The sequence below is a fragment of the Lactuca sativa genome, chromosome 1 (assembly GCF_002870075.4).
Source record: "Lactuca sativa cultivar Salinas chromosome 1, Lsat_Salinas_v11, whole genome shotgun sequence".
In the NCBI taxonomy this organism is placed as follows: domain Eukaryota; kingdom Viridiplantae; phylum Streptophyta; class Magnoliopsida; order Asterales; family Asteraceae; genus Lactuca; species Lactuca sativa.
The window spans coordinates 123,378,010-123,391,449 of record NC_056623.2 but is presented as its reverse complement, the minus strand read 5'-3'; the positions used below and the strand labels follow the sequence as shown (position 1 = coordinate 123,391,449).

At 34.8% G+C, this 13,440-nt stretch overlaps 1 long non-coding RNA gene and 1 other non-coding gene across 2 annotated transcripts; both read right to left on the bottom strand.

Moving 5' to 3' along the window:
• Positions 1–488: 488 nt before the first annotated feature.
• Positions 489–9,244, bottom strand: LOC111901546 (uncharacterized). Its single transcript, XR_006191974.2, has 3 exons — positions 9,192–9,244; positions 1,143–1,318; positions 489–1,044 (listed from the first exon to the last, which is right to left on the bottom strand). It is a non-coding gene; the product is annotated as an uncharacterized LOC111901546 (long non-coding RNA).
• Positions 9,008–9,094, bottom strand: LOC111901552 (small nucleolar RNA snoR116). Its single transcript, XR_002853530.1, has one exon. It is a non-coding gene; the product is annotated as a small nucleolar RNA snoR116 (small nucleolar RNA).
• Positions 9,245–13,440: the final 4,196 nt, after the last annotated feature.

Below are 13,440 nucleotides of genomic sequence, written 5' to 3'. Positions count from 1 at the left end.
TTTCTTAATGTAAATCATATGCTATTCATTTGAAATACATACTTATACTAATGGCCTTCCAACATGGGAAACAGCTTTAGCCAAACATGTCGGTTATACTTTCAAATGTTCACAATACTTAAGTGTCTTGTGTTGGATGATAGGTTTAAATGGTAATTTTTCTATCTCAACTTGTGATATGTGTGGCATACCCATCACAAGAAGAGATAATCATATATTAAACATGCCTAAGAATCTTCTAAATCTTTAAGAGTTCAATAGAAATTGGAATTTTAAAGGTTTTACCTATCTTCAAATGTGAATACTTCATGTTCAAACTTTTTACTGCTTAGTATCCTCTCAAAGGATAAACTAAATGGTTTGAGCTAACTTTATTGGTATCGATCGGATTTTGAAAAATGTGTTGAAGTACGATTAGAAAGGTAGAGATATTAAGGAAACTTTCTCTAGGAACTATTACCTGAACCTCATGTGGAAAATGTAACCATAGCTCAACTAAAAGAATACATTAACTGTGTCCCTAAGTCAAAAGAGGTTCATGTTGCATGTTGGCAACCATGCGTCCGAACTCCAAGAGAGTTTCAAGAATCTTAAGGTGTATGTTATCACTATACGGTTTAAGAAAATGTTCCAAGTACAATCTAGAAAAAAGCGGTTTGACTTAGTGAGATCTCTCATGGATTGCAAGATACAAGAAGATGAAAGTACAATTTACACATCGTTAAGATTAATGCACATTCATTAGTCGAAGTAATTGGGTTTCCCGATTATGAAAACTGTTAGCTACATAGATAGTTACCAACTTGTTGCTCAATTCATATAATCAATTTATTATGAACCTTAATATGTATAATCTGAAAAGGTATAACACTCCCAAAAGTCATAATAAATTTTTTTTAAACCAACCATAAATCAATATTGTTTACAAAAAGTCATTGTTTCAAAAGCATTAATTTAAATTAGAGTTTTCCCAAGACTCGAAGACATAAAAACTGGAAGTTGTGTATGATCACTCATTCGCATTCCCACGATCCTTGGAAGTACCTAAAACCACAAACTAAAATTGTAATCCAAAGCTTAGTGAATACCCTCAAAGTACCAGCACACCACAACAAACCAAGCATACAGTATGAACAACCAACCTGACTATACTGCCTCGTGCAGCCTACAACATATTTGGATCGCTCTGCAAGCCTTCAGCACGACTGGACCGCCTCACAGGGCCTACAACCTATCCGGACCGCTCCACGGGCGGCTGGCTTGACTAGACCGCTTTGCAGGACCTGCAGCGTATCCTGTCATCCCCTGGTGTCTTGGCCTACAGCACAAAGCAGGATCACCTCAACCCAACCTAATATGTCGACATACGCAACAAAAAAACATATACGCAGAACTAGAAAATACAGATAACCATATGGATCTACTGAACATCTATAACTATCATATCACTATCCTAACCAAGATAAATAATCTAGTGGGTTGGCATTGGTGCCTTCGACCCACAGATACAGTGAGGAAGACTCACCACATAGTATGAATACAATCTGAAAAACTCCTAGCTCCGACAACCGACTCAACCCAAATCCTAAATGTCAAAACATTTCACATTCTAAATTAATAACATTTTCCCAAAATAGCCTTGGTCAAAATTGGTCAAAATCAATAAGTCAACCGAGTCGACTCAGGGCTCATACTCCAGAGGTTCGCAGGGTGTACTTGGGATAGGACCGGATTCGGGAGGTTAACCATGTATGCAAGACATATGCTAGGGTATAAACGACTTACGCACATAACTTCCTTCCCTCAATAAGAGCTTAATTCATTAAGCTCTCACGTCCAAATTCCAGATCCAAGGTCAAAATATTACTAAGAGTCATAAAGTCACCAACTTTATGACTTTGCATGCCCATTAAGTGCTTAATACACAAAATCCCGACTTCTTAACACCTTAAGACCTTCTAGAGCATGCATGGGGAAAAACTAGGCATCAAGACCACATTTTATGACTCAATACCCCTCATTATTTCTGAAAGGACAACTTATTCGATTAAGAGCATGCCATACTCAAGAATCATCATAGTTTGGACCAAAAATGCCCTAAATGAAGAAATTAATAGATCTACAAGATAGGATGATCAAGTTATGAGCTTGTTACCTTCTCGAGGTTGCTAGCAAGGAAAGAATCCCATATCTAAGTTACTTCCAAGCCTGAAGGTCCTTGCACCAACTTCTTCTTCAAGAACACCACCAAAACACACAAATGAGCTCAAATGCACTCTTCTCACTTAGGGTTTGCTAGAGGAACGTTTTCTTAGATGGAGGCTGATGAGGGAATGAGAAATGAGGTTATAATGATACTTATATATGAACCGAACCCTAAAAATTAGGGTTTGAGGATTTACCATGTACGCCCTGGGTACGCGATGTACGCCACAGCGTACTAGGGTCCGCCCCAGTACGCCTAGCATACACAACGTATGCACAGCGTACTAACATTTGGCTAAAATCACCAAAATGCCACTATGGGCCATTCTTGCAAACTTTCTCAATCCCAATGGTCAAAAGGCAATATTCTTCATACATAAGGTTAAAATTGAAAATACCGCATCGTTCAGATGCTACAAACGGTTCACAATGGAACGACATGACATTCTTAAATCTAATGAGATGAACATGTCCTAAGCTAAAAAGTCCATATAGTAGACACCTGGAAGGAGGTTTAGAAGAAAAAAAATAAGCCAAAAAAAAGAGGAAAAATAAGCTAATGAGCTCCAACCCCAATCCCAATAAAAAAATCTAATATTAATTTGTAAATTTATATTCACATTGAGATTTTATCATAAGCTTCACTGAAGCTCACTTTGTAAAATGATATCTTTTGGTAAAGCTAATGTTGTTGCTGATGCTCTCAGTCGGAAAGTCAATCTTGAAAAGAGAAGGCCAAGAGCGTTCAGGATAGAAGTTGTCTCGACTATTTTGGAAAGTATAAAGAAAGCTCAAGAGGAAGCTTCGGAGAAGAATGACCGAAAGGAAGAACGTTTGGGCAAAACGTTGGTGTTCGGTATAAACGGTCATGGACTGAAGGTATTCCAAGATCGTATTTGGATACCTAAGTCAGGAGGAATAAGAGATCTTCTGATGGAAGAAGCTCACAAAACCATGTACTCCATTCATCCCGGTAGCACGAAGATGTATAGGGACCTGAAACCCTATTACTGGTGGCCGACGATGAAGCTCGACATTGCGAAGTATGTGGCGGAGTGTGTGACCTGTGCGAGAGTCAAGGCACAACATCAAAAACCATATGGGAGTTTAGAACCTTTTCCTGTGCCTATGGGAAATTGGGAGGACATCACGATGGATTTTGTCACTAAACTACCCAGGACAAAGAATGGTCACGACATGATTTGGATGGTCGTTCATCGATTCACTAAGAGTGCGAATTTCATAGCAGCCAACGAGAAATGGTCTATGGAGAAGCTTGTGAATTCTTACGTGAAGGAAATTGTGAGGCTTCACGGTGTTCCGCTAACGATTGTGTTGGCTCGTGATAGCCGTTTCACCTCAAGGTTTTGGAAAAGTCTACAAGAGGAAATGGGTACCAAGTTGTGTTTAAGTACAGCTTACCATCTACAGACTGATGGTCAAAGCGAACGAACGATACAAACACTTGAAGATATGCTAAGAGCATGTACCTTAGAATTACAAGGTAACTGGGATGAACATTTACCATTGGTAGAATTTTCCAATAATAACAATATCCACTCGAGCATTAAAATGGCACCTTATCAAGCTTTGTACGGACAGAAGTGTCGTACGCTGTCTTGTTGGCTTGAGGCTGGGGAAAAGCAGTTTATGGGACCAGAGATACTCCATCAAACTGCTGAAAAGTTGAAAATAATTAGGGAGAGAATGTTAGCAGCTCAGGATCGTCAAAAGAGCTATGCTGACAAAAAGCGAAGACCGATGACTTTTGAAGTTGGAGATTTGGTTTTGCTTAAAGTCTCGTCGTGGAAGGGACTTATAAGATTTGGTAAAAGGGGAAAATTAAGTCCAAGGTTTATTGGACCGTTTAAAGTTCTTCAGAGAATTGGGAACCAAGCTTACAAGCTCGAACTAGCAGAAGAGCTGAATGGAATTCATAACACTTTTCATGTGTGTTATTTGAGGAAGTTCACGAGAGAAGTTCCCGACATGATTCCACTTTCGGAGTTAAGAATCGATGAGAACAAAAGGTTGATTGAAGAACCAGAGGCAATCGTTGACCGAAAGACTAAGAAGTTGCGACATAAGATGGTCGAGTTAGTGCTTGTCCGTTGAAAACACGCGAATGGGCCAAATCTCACCTGGGAGACGGAGAGTGACATGTTGAGTCGCTATCCGCATTTGTTTGCTGATGTGTGATTCCAGGGACGGAATCATCCTAAGGTGGGGAGAATTGTAACTCCCGTGTTTCTGGACATGCCATTTTTAGCAATGTAATAGTCTAGGTTAACCTTTGTAACCCAAATTTGAAATAATAAGAATGTATTATTTGTGAATTATGTGTTTATTTTTTAATTATTATAATTTAATGAATTAAGAATAAAATAAGCGTCAAAATTAAAGTGAGAGATATGTCAGATATCTTTGCATTAAGATGTAGTGGTTGAAACAAGGATTCCGGAGATATAATGAATGCCGAAATCCGAGTTATAACGAAGAAGTTATGACCCGTCGAAGTTTCTCGACAAAACCGGTGTAGCAAAGCGTGACGTAAATAGTGAATTTACGAAGGAGTGATATTTAGCCTTAGTAATCAACACGAAAGACATAGATAATGTTGAACCGAGAGCGTGCACAAAAAGAACGCCTAAATCTGACTTCGTATAAGGAAGTTATAATTTTTCGAAGTTTCAGCTTAGCGGTAGACAGCCTAAAAGTTCGAATTAAGATCGAGCGAGTTTTAGCCGAAACTTTCTAAACGAGAATTGAAGATCTCGTTGATAGTAGTGCATGGGTCGAAAGAGGGACGAAAACGGACGTCAGACGAAGAAGTTATGAATTTCTAACGAAGTTTTTCTGTCCCGGCCTAATAAAAATAAATAATAAAAATAAAGTCAAAATTGGCCGACGGAGTCTAAATGAAAGTTGTAGAGTATGGTCTGACCTACGCGTGGATATAAAGAACGTCGAAAACGGAGCTCGTATGCGAAAGTTATGTAATTTAGAAGTTTGACGAGTCAAATTACGCTGAGCGTAATTTGAGTACACCCAGCGTACTCAGAGGAGTGCAAGTTGCCTGACCAATACTCGAGTGCCACCAAATGACGCATGCAGTGACGTCGAAGTACGCCCAGCGTAACCAAATTACGCCCAGCGTACTTGGAAATTACGCCCAGCGTAATCCCAAACCCAGCAGCCTATAAATAGAACTCGAGATCAGCCATTTTCCTCATGATTTTCTTCCTTTCTCTCTAAGTTTTGCATCGTTTTGCGTGTCAATCATATCCCGAAGCCCCGGTATCATTCCTGAGCCCCGAAGTAAGTTCCGAAGTCCCGAGGATCCCGAGAATTGAGATTTCCGAGCCGAAGCCCTGCCCGCGAGAAGCCCAGTTTTTGTCTTCTTCCAGATCTACCGAAGAAACACTACTTCTGTAAGTCGTAGTATTACCCATCATCTTCTGATCAAGTGAGTGTATAGTCTCTTTCAATACACAATATTATACAAGTTATCGTTGAATACGGGTTGTGTGAGGGTATTATTATTACCTTCTAACACATAGACTTATATGATTCTCCTTGAAATTTCTTGTTATGTGTTTACGTATTACTTGTTATTTGGATGGAGTATTGAAAGAGCATGCTATACAATTTTTCTTTTAAAAATTATGTATAAAACATTTATATTTTTACCTACTAATATGTTGGGTAAAACATGGGTAGACAGTTGGTGTGCAATGAAATAAATTGATGAGAGGCCTCTTTGTTGGTGTTATTCTAGTCATTCAGCAGAGTATGGATGACGACTACGGACTATTCTAGACAGTCCTGTGGAACGCTAGCAGACTCATAACCTGTAGGTGTTGTGAACGATGTGTTCACCGGTGTACTCTATCCCCCACATGGTTGCCTTTAGGACACTTATTGTGAGGAAGCCCCTCTGCAGTAATGTCCGTCCCGATGAAAATCCTAAATTAGGTTCCTTATAATAGATGTTGTTTTTAGGGACGTAAAGTGAGGATAACAGGAATGGGTAATCGGGTTATTGTTGATTGTTGAAAATAAATATAATTATTTATTATGGGTTGAAAACCTGATATGCTCACCAGGCCCCCAAGCCTGACCCACTCAGTTTATTTGTATTACAGGAAGTGGCGCAAGGGCATAAGATGGATGAATCATCAAGTTGTTTTGTTTACAAGTCTGTATATGTATATATTTGTTGAATGACTTGTAATGTTATCGTTTATGCTTTATGGTCTGTATCTGAACATGACATCCCGACTTTTGATTATGAAATGAAATTATATTTTTTTATGAAATGTTTTGGTAAAAAATCTATTTTGTCATGTTTTGTTTTTGGGAACAAATTCCGCATCTCTTTTAAAATCAAAAGGATTTACTCTAAAAATGTTTAAAAAAATAAATGAAACCGGTGTTTTCTGGCCGAGATTTTGGGGATGTCACATGAGTATCTGAATATATTATAAAGAACTTCTCGTGAAGCTCTTGAAAAATTTTGCTACGGTGTTGTCCAAATGTATAAGGTTGAATATTTACACCGTCCAGCATCCACTGACATTCAACTTTTGTATGAAGCACAGCTAGAAATGGATTCCCGAAATGCTTGGTAGCATTGACTGCACACATTGAAATTGGAGGAATTGTCCAACAGAATTGAGTGGCCAATACATGAGGGGTGACCATCAATATCTATCAATGATACTAGAAGTGGTGACGTCATAAGATTTATGGTTTTGGCATGCATTCTATGGTTTAGCTGGTTCTAACAATGATTTCAACATGACCCGATTGTTCATTTTATCTAAATGGTGAACACTACAAACATGGTTACTATCTTGCAAATAGAATATATTCATCATGAGATGTATTTGTGAAGGCATATCCATATCTAATTACCGACAAGAAGATACAGTTCAAGGTGGCACAAGGCTCAGCAAGAAAGGATGTAGAACATGCTTTTTGGACCCGTAAAGAACGTTGGGACATATTAAAGATGTCTGAACGAGCTTATGACTGTGAAGAAAACAAAAAATAAAATGTACACTTGTATTACTACACAATATATATGATATTGAAAGATAAAGGTGCTGTGATATCTCCTGTGTCAGCCCGATCCACCCACCGACAAAGTTGATGACCAAGAAATAATACATGAATTACACAACACTGAAACTCACCACCAACTTCGACCTAATCTTATTGATAACATTGAACATGTCAAAATTCCAACTCTAGATAATAACTAGTTAATTTTAATTGTCGTTTTAGGATTTAAATTATGTTGTCTTTTTTTAAGTGTTTTTTTAATTATTGTATTTTATAGTTAGTGTATTTTTTTTATTTGTAGTGTGGTTTTTTAATTAAATGTTATTTTAAATAATATTTTTTTTTTAATTAGCAAAAAAAATCAAAATAATGCTATGCTTTATTTTAATTTATATTTTTTAATTTAATTAAATAAAAAAGAATATTAAATATTTTTTAAATATTATTTTAGATTTTTTTTTTTAATTTAGCCAAAAAAATGATATATAAAATAGGTTGGAAAAGATAGAAAAAAGAAAAAATAAAATAACAATACGTAGATTTAGTGAATTTGAAGGGAATGACTACCTCTTCCTAATAAAAAAAAAACTAATAGCATTACTCTTAAAGACATTGATTAGCAATTATTGTACTACAATCACTTCAAATATAAGTTTAGGTCCAACTCATAATATTAATATTTTGCATTTGATAAAAAGAACAAATATTTTAATATCAAAAGAAACTTAACCAATAAAGATGTTTTTAAAATGTCTTATTATTTATTTAGGATGTACTTTGACAATATATTTGTGAGGTGTCTTTTATAATAAAGATAAAAAATTTCACACGTCTTTAAGCTTATTTGTTTGTCTTTTAAAAGTAGTTCATATGAAACTTTATTTGTATGGATTGTCCCTAAACAAACCTTGACTTTAAAATTGTCCCTAAGCAAACCTTGACCTTCAAAATATTCCATATGATACTTTTTTTGTATATCTTGACCACTAAGCAAACCTTACACTCACTATCAGGCCTTAAGAGAAAAAAAAAAACTTATAATTTTCTTTAAATCAAAAATAATTATTTCTAAAAGCATTAATTAATGAAGTTGCTTATGAAAGTGTTCATTTTATTTCATGGAACTAAATCGATAGTTGTAGTCAATTTAAATTATAACATGATATCTGTCTGCAATGTAAAATCCCTCGAAGAGCTTAAATAATCTATATTTTTTGTTTATGCAAATCTTCACCAAATAATTTTTTTGACTTCATGGGTTTTGTTAAATTTTCATACCATAAAATCGTTTATTAAATTATATAACTTATAAATTGAATTATCTGATAGAATTGTAGAAACATCTGGTTGCACAAGCAAACAATAACACTCGCGACACAAACCAGTCTGCTCCGATTCATTTAGGCAAACGTTCAGCACTAAAAACACTACAGAATAAGCGCATTAGCGACTCTAAAATGTTGCCATAAATCGCATTTTAATTAAAAACAGAACTTTATATAAATACATAAAGATGTAAAAACATCTGAATGCATAAGCCTTGTAAAACAGACAAATGCTAGAATCTCAGTTACATATTGTTATCGGCAACGTACAGCACTGAATACACTACCAAAAAGCACATCAGAGACTCTAATTTGTTGCCTTTCATGCCATTATTACCGAATAAATCAATTGAACTTCAAAAAAAATATGAATTAGTGAAATTAATACGAGATTTTGAAAACGGAATCGTAGGCTCAGTTGAATGTTGTATAATCATCAAAGAAAAGCGTAAAGCTTTCAGAGTTTGATGGTATGTTTGTTTTCGTCATCATTGCCTTAATCAGCAATTAGAAAAGGAAAAAACACATGTTCAAACATACAAAATAGATTCGTGAATTGGTAAAACGAGAAGAATATAGAGCAATGAATCTAACCTCAGAAGCCAATTCCTTGCAAGTGTTAACGGAAGAAGGAACGATGTTGATTTAGATGCTGCTTGAAGACGTAGTTATATACAAACTAATGAAACCTAGTTCCACTATACAATTTATTGGGCCGGTCCACATTTATTTTCTTTTTCGGTTTTAGTTATTTGTTTTTTAACATTTTAGGGAAAACTATAAAAAAGTTTTTTAAATATTTTCTCTTATAATCAATTTAGTCCTTATGAGAAATTGATAATAGCTGTTTTTATCGCTTATAAATGAGATTTAAGAGTTGTTTGATAGTTGTTGATTGAGTCTGATCGGACAGAATCACAAGCATGAGTCTAAAATTTGATTGAATCAACATTTGACCAGAACCATATTATTTGATAATACGTCTGACTGGCTGTGATGAATGTTGAAAATTATCATTTTGACCTTTTATTTAAAATAATATAATATACCAACTAGTGCATTGATAAAAAAAACAATAAACATCGCATAATTATAATTACAAAATATAAAGGTTACCCCCGCTACGCGGGGGCCAAAAGTTTTCAATGTTGTTTTCGAATCGATAAATATGACAGACGTAAAAAATGTAAGAATAAAAATCCCGGGCTTTGCCCCGGACCGTTTTTTTCATGTTTTTATGAAAAAATGTAAAAGTTTTGACTGCAAGGATCAGAAGTGTCAAAACGGATAAATAATTAAAGATGTTGGAATTAGCAAATTTTTAGAAAAGGGATCAAAGTTGTCAAACTGTTAAAGTTTTGTGATCAAACTTTAAATATTAAAAGGCTCCTAAAAAGTATAAAAATATTGATTGTAAAGACCAAAAGTGTCAAAATAAGTAAAAAATAAGGAGCAAAGTGCAGGGACCAATTTTGCTAAAAAAATTATAGATTTATTATTCCTTTTGTTGACAACTTTATATATATATATATATATATATATATATATATATATATATATATATATATATATATATATATATATATATATATATATATAATAATAATAATTATGAGCATAAAACTACTACCGTAATGTCACATAATTAATATATAAATCGTTAAATTTGATAATATTTTTTCATTATTCATAAATTTCTTAAAAGTTCATAACTAAGTCACTATTCCAAAATCAATATTAGAACCATCCTAACAAGTCTCATGACAGTATTATGCAATGTTACATAACTAACATATAAAACGTTATATTTCATAATAATTTCTTATTATTCATAAACTTCTAATAAGTTTATAAATGGGTTCACATACTTGTTTACTTATGTAACATATATTTTATATGAAATAATAACATTAAAAAAAAGATTTTATATTCTTATTATAGAATAATATGCATTGACCTTGTTTATAAGCTAAAACATTAAACACCTAAACAGGTAATAAAAATTGTTAAAATATATTTAATATTTATATTTTTCATAAACATACATGTAACAGAGTAATATATTAACAATATATTTAATTTTTCTAATAATAACAACTTAAAGAAGGGTAAAAAGTGATAATTATATAATAGAAAATAAGTGAAAGTGCTATAATCTTCCAGTTTAGTTTACTCGGTCAGTAATATTTTTTAGATGATTAGGTAAGAGCCCGAAAAGTAAGAGATTAAATTTTAATGAAACCAATGGTATGACTGTTGACCGAGTCGGAGATTACCTCTTACTAGACTTAGTAATAAACAAAACAAACAGACTTTTAGTGGTTATTCAATTATACAACTTGAAATGACAGCAAATGAACCCCTTCCATGGACTTTAGACGAAGAGACCACAATCATTCGATCTTGGTTATCATCAAGGATAATGTTATTGTCATTAGTCTCTTACATTTGATGTATAGATCGCCTTGGTTCCATTTTGACAAATATGTTCACTACAAATTAAGTCGTAGAACATACCGAACAAAAGAAGAAGTGAATGATAAGTTTAAGGATTTTGAAAAAAAGAGGTGAAGATGTTCAACAAAATTTATCACAATATCAACAATGAATTGTCGAATGAAGATGAAGATGTAATTTTGGAGGCGAGTAGGGAGCCATACTAAATCTAACGTGACGAAGCCAACTTTTCATAAGAAGATATTTGGAATATTTCAAAAGTTGTTATATATTTCTAATTTATGTTTTTTATTTGTTTTATGTAATAATAAGTAATGATAATTGGTTGATTTTGGTTATATAGCTTGCACCTTGACCTTTTTCTTTTGAGATTCATGTTTTTGGTCATAATTGGTTGATTTTGGTCCCTTCATGGATGCACTTGGATTTTGGGTAACTTCAGAGCTTTATTATGACACTCTTGTGGTCACGAACTTTTGATTAAGTGAGAAAAGCTCTTAGTTTGAGTGTTCTTGATCCCATGCACAAGTGTTGGCTATATTAAAGACTTAATGGACTTAGGGTTGTAGATCTTGCTTTGAGGTGAGGTCCTAATGGATTGGAGAGTCATATTTGTTATGACATATCGAAGCTTAGGTATTTATCTTAGTAGTGAATGTTATGTTAATGTTGAAGGTCAACAAGACTTTGATAGTGTATATATTTTACTAGGCGCTTTTTTAGGTTCGTTGTTAATGTCGAAGTCCTAGTATACATTTTGCATTCATTGAGTACCCTATAATAATAGGTACATAAGTTAGATGTAACTTTTGTCATTGCATGCATTATACTTTCTCTCTCTACATGTGTAATTGTACCAATTTGGATAAATCAAGCTGAAACATGATCTTATTTACATGTTGTGTTCAATTTGTATTCTGAGTTTCATTTAAAATTGATTAAACATCTTTTGCATTGGTATCAAAGCAGGATTGACATATCGATTGAAAAATCTCGTTAGTGTTTTCATTTTATTGAATCTTTTGTTCTAGTTCAATCTTTCCATAAGTAAAAACATAATTCTTCGATTGATCCTTGTGATTTAACGATTCTGAGATCGTTAATCAATCGTTTTGTATCTGATTTCTTTCTCTTCAAGTTTTTCCTCTTTTCACCTCGATTCAATAGAGAATTTGAATGTTAAAACCATGATGAACTATTCAAATATGCTTGGATCTTCCAAAAAAAACTCCAATGTTGCTTCTGAAATATTACAATCGGTGAGTGGGCAGATCGTATGGAAGATAACTTCAACGGGATCGATGAGGATTTGTGGAGATTGATTGACAAAAGGTCTATATCGTGACGATCGTCTTCAAGTATTAGGTACAACAGGTGAAGCTAAAGATATGATTGTTCATGCTAACAAGAGAAAAGCTAATGAAAAGAGCTATCTTCACGAATTACGTGGAGTTTTGCCACCAGTCGTGTACAACTACATTTGAGGCTGCGAGACTACATAAGATATCTGGAACACACTCAAGGAAAATGTAACGACCCAATTATCACGTCCAAAAATTTCATTTTTAAATCAATACTTTGGAAAACATTTGTGAATAAACATCTTTTGATCCTATCATTTCATAAACATATTTCGTGTCTGAAAACCAAAACATAAAAACAACCATAATGTCAGAGTACAAAATCCCAGAGTAACTCATGGTGCAGAACACAATGTGCGTGTATGATGTGCCGCTACCGCGCCAGCTCCTTCCCCTTCGAAGAAGAGGTACCTGAAAACAAAACTGTAAACTGTAAGCATGAAACTTAGTGACTTCCCCCATCGTACCACATACCATACAATCACATAACATACAAATACTGTCAGGCATATCTGGGTGCCCGACCTACCCCTTCGGTCCTTTCGACCGGATACTGCCTAACATATCTGGGTGCTGGCCTCCCCTTCGGTCCTTTCGACCGGATACTACCTAGCATATCTAGGTGCTGGCCTCCCCTTCGGTCCTTTCGACCGGATAGTGCCTAGCATAAGTGGGTGCTGGCCTCCCCTTCGGTCCTTTCGACCGAATACTGCCTAGCATATCTGGGTGCTGACCTCCCCTTCGGTCCTTTCGACCGGATACTCGGAGACTATTTCACCCCTACTACTACCACATAATATCATATCACACATATCATAATCTGGCTAGCATGGCTGGGTACTAAACTGCCCCTTCGGTCCTATCGTCCGGTAACCGGGGACTATTTCACCCCTACTACCACTATCACATAACATCATAACATACTAGCACATAAACATATCCATTAGTAGAAAACCTAGATGAATATCACAAAGACAATCATCTAACATACAACTCCTACTGGTGGGCCGGCATTGTGGCCGTAG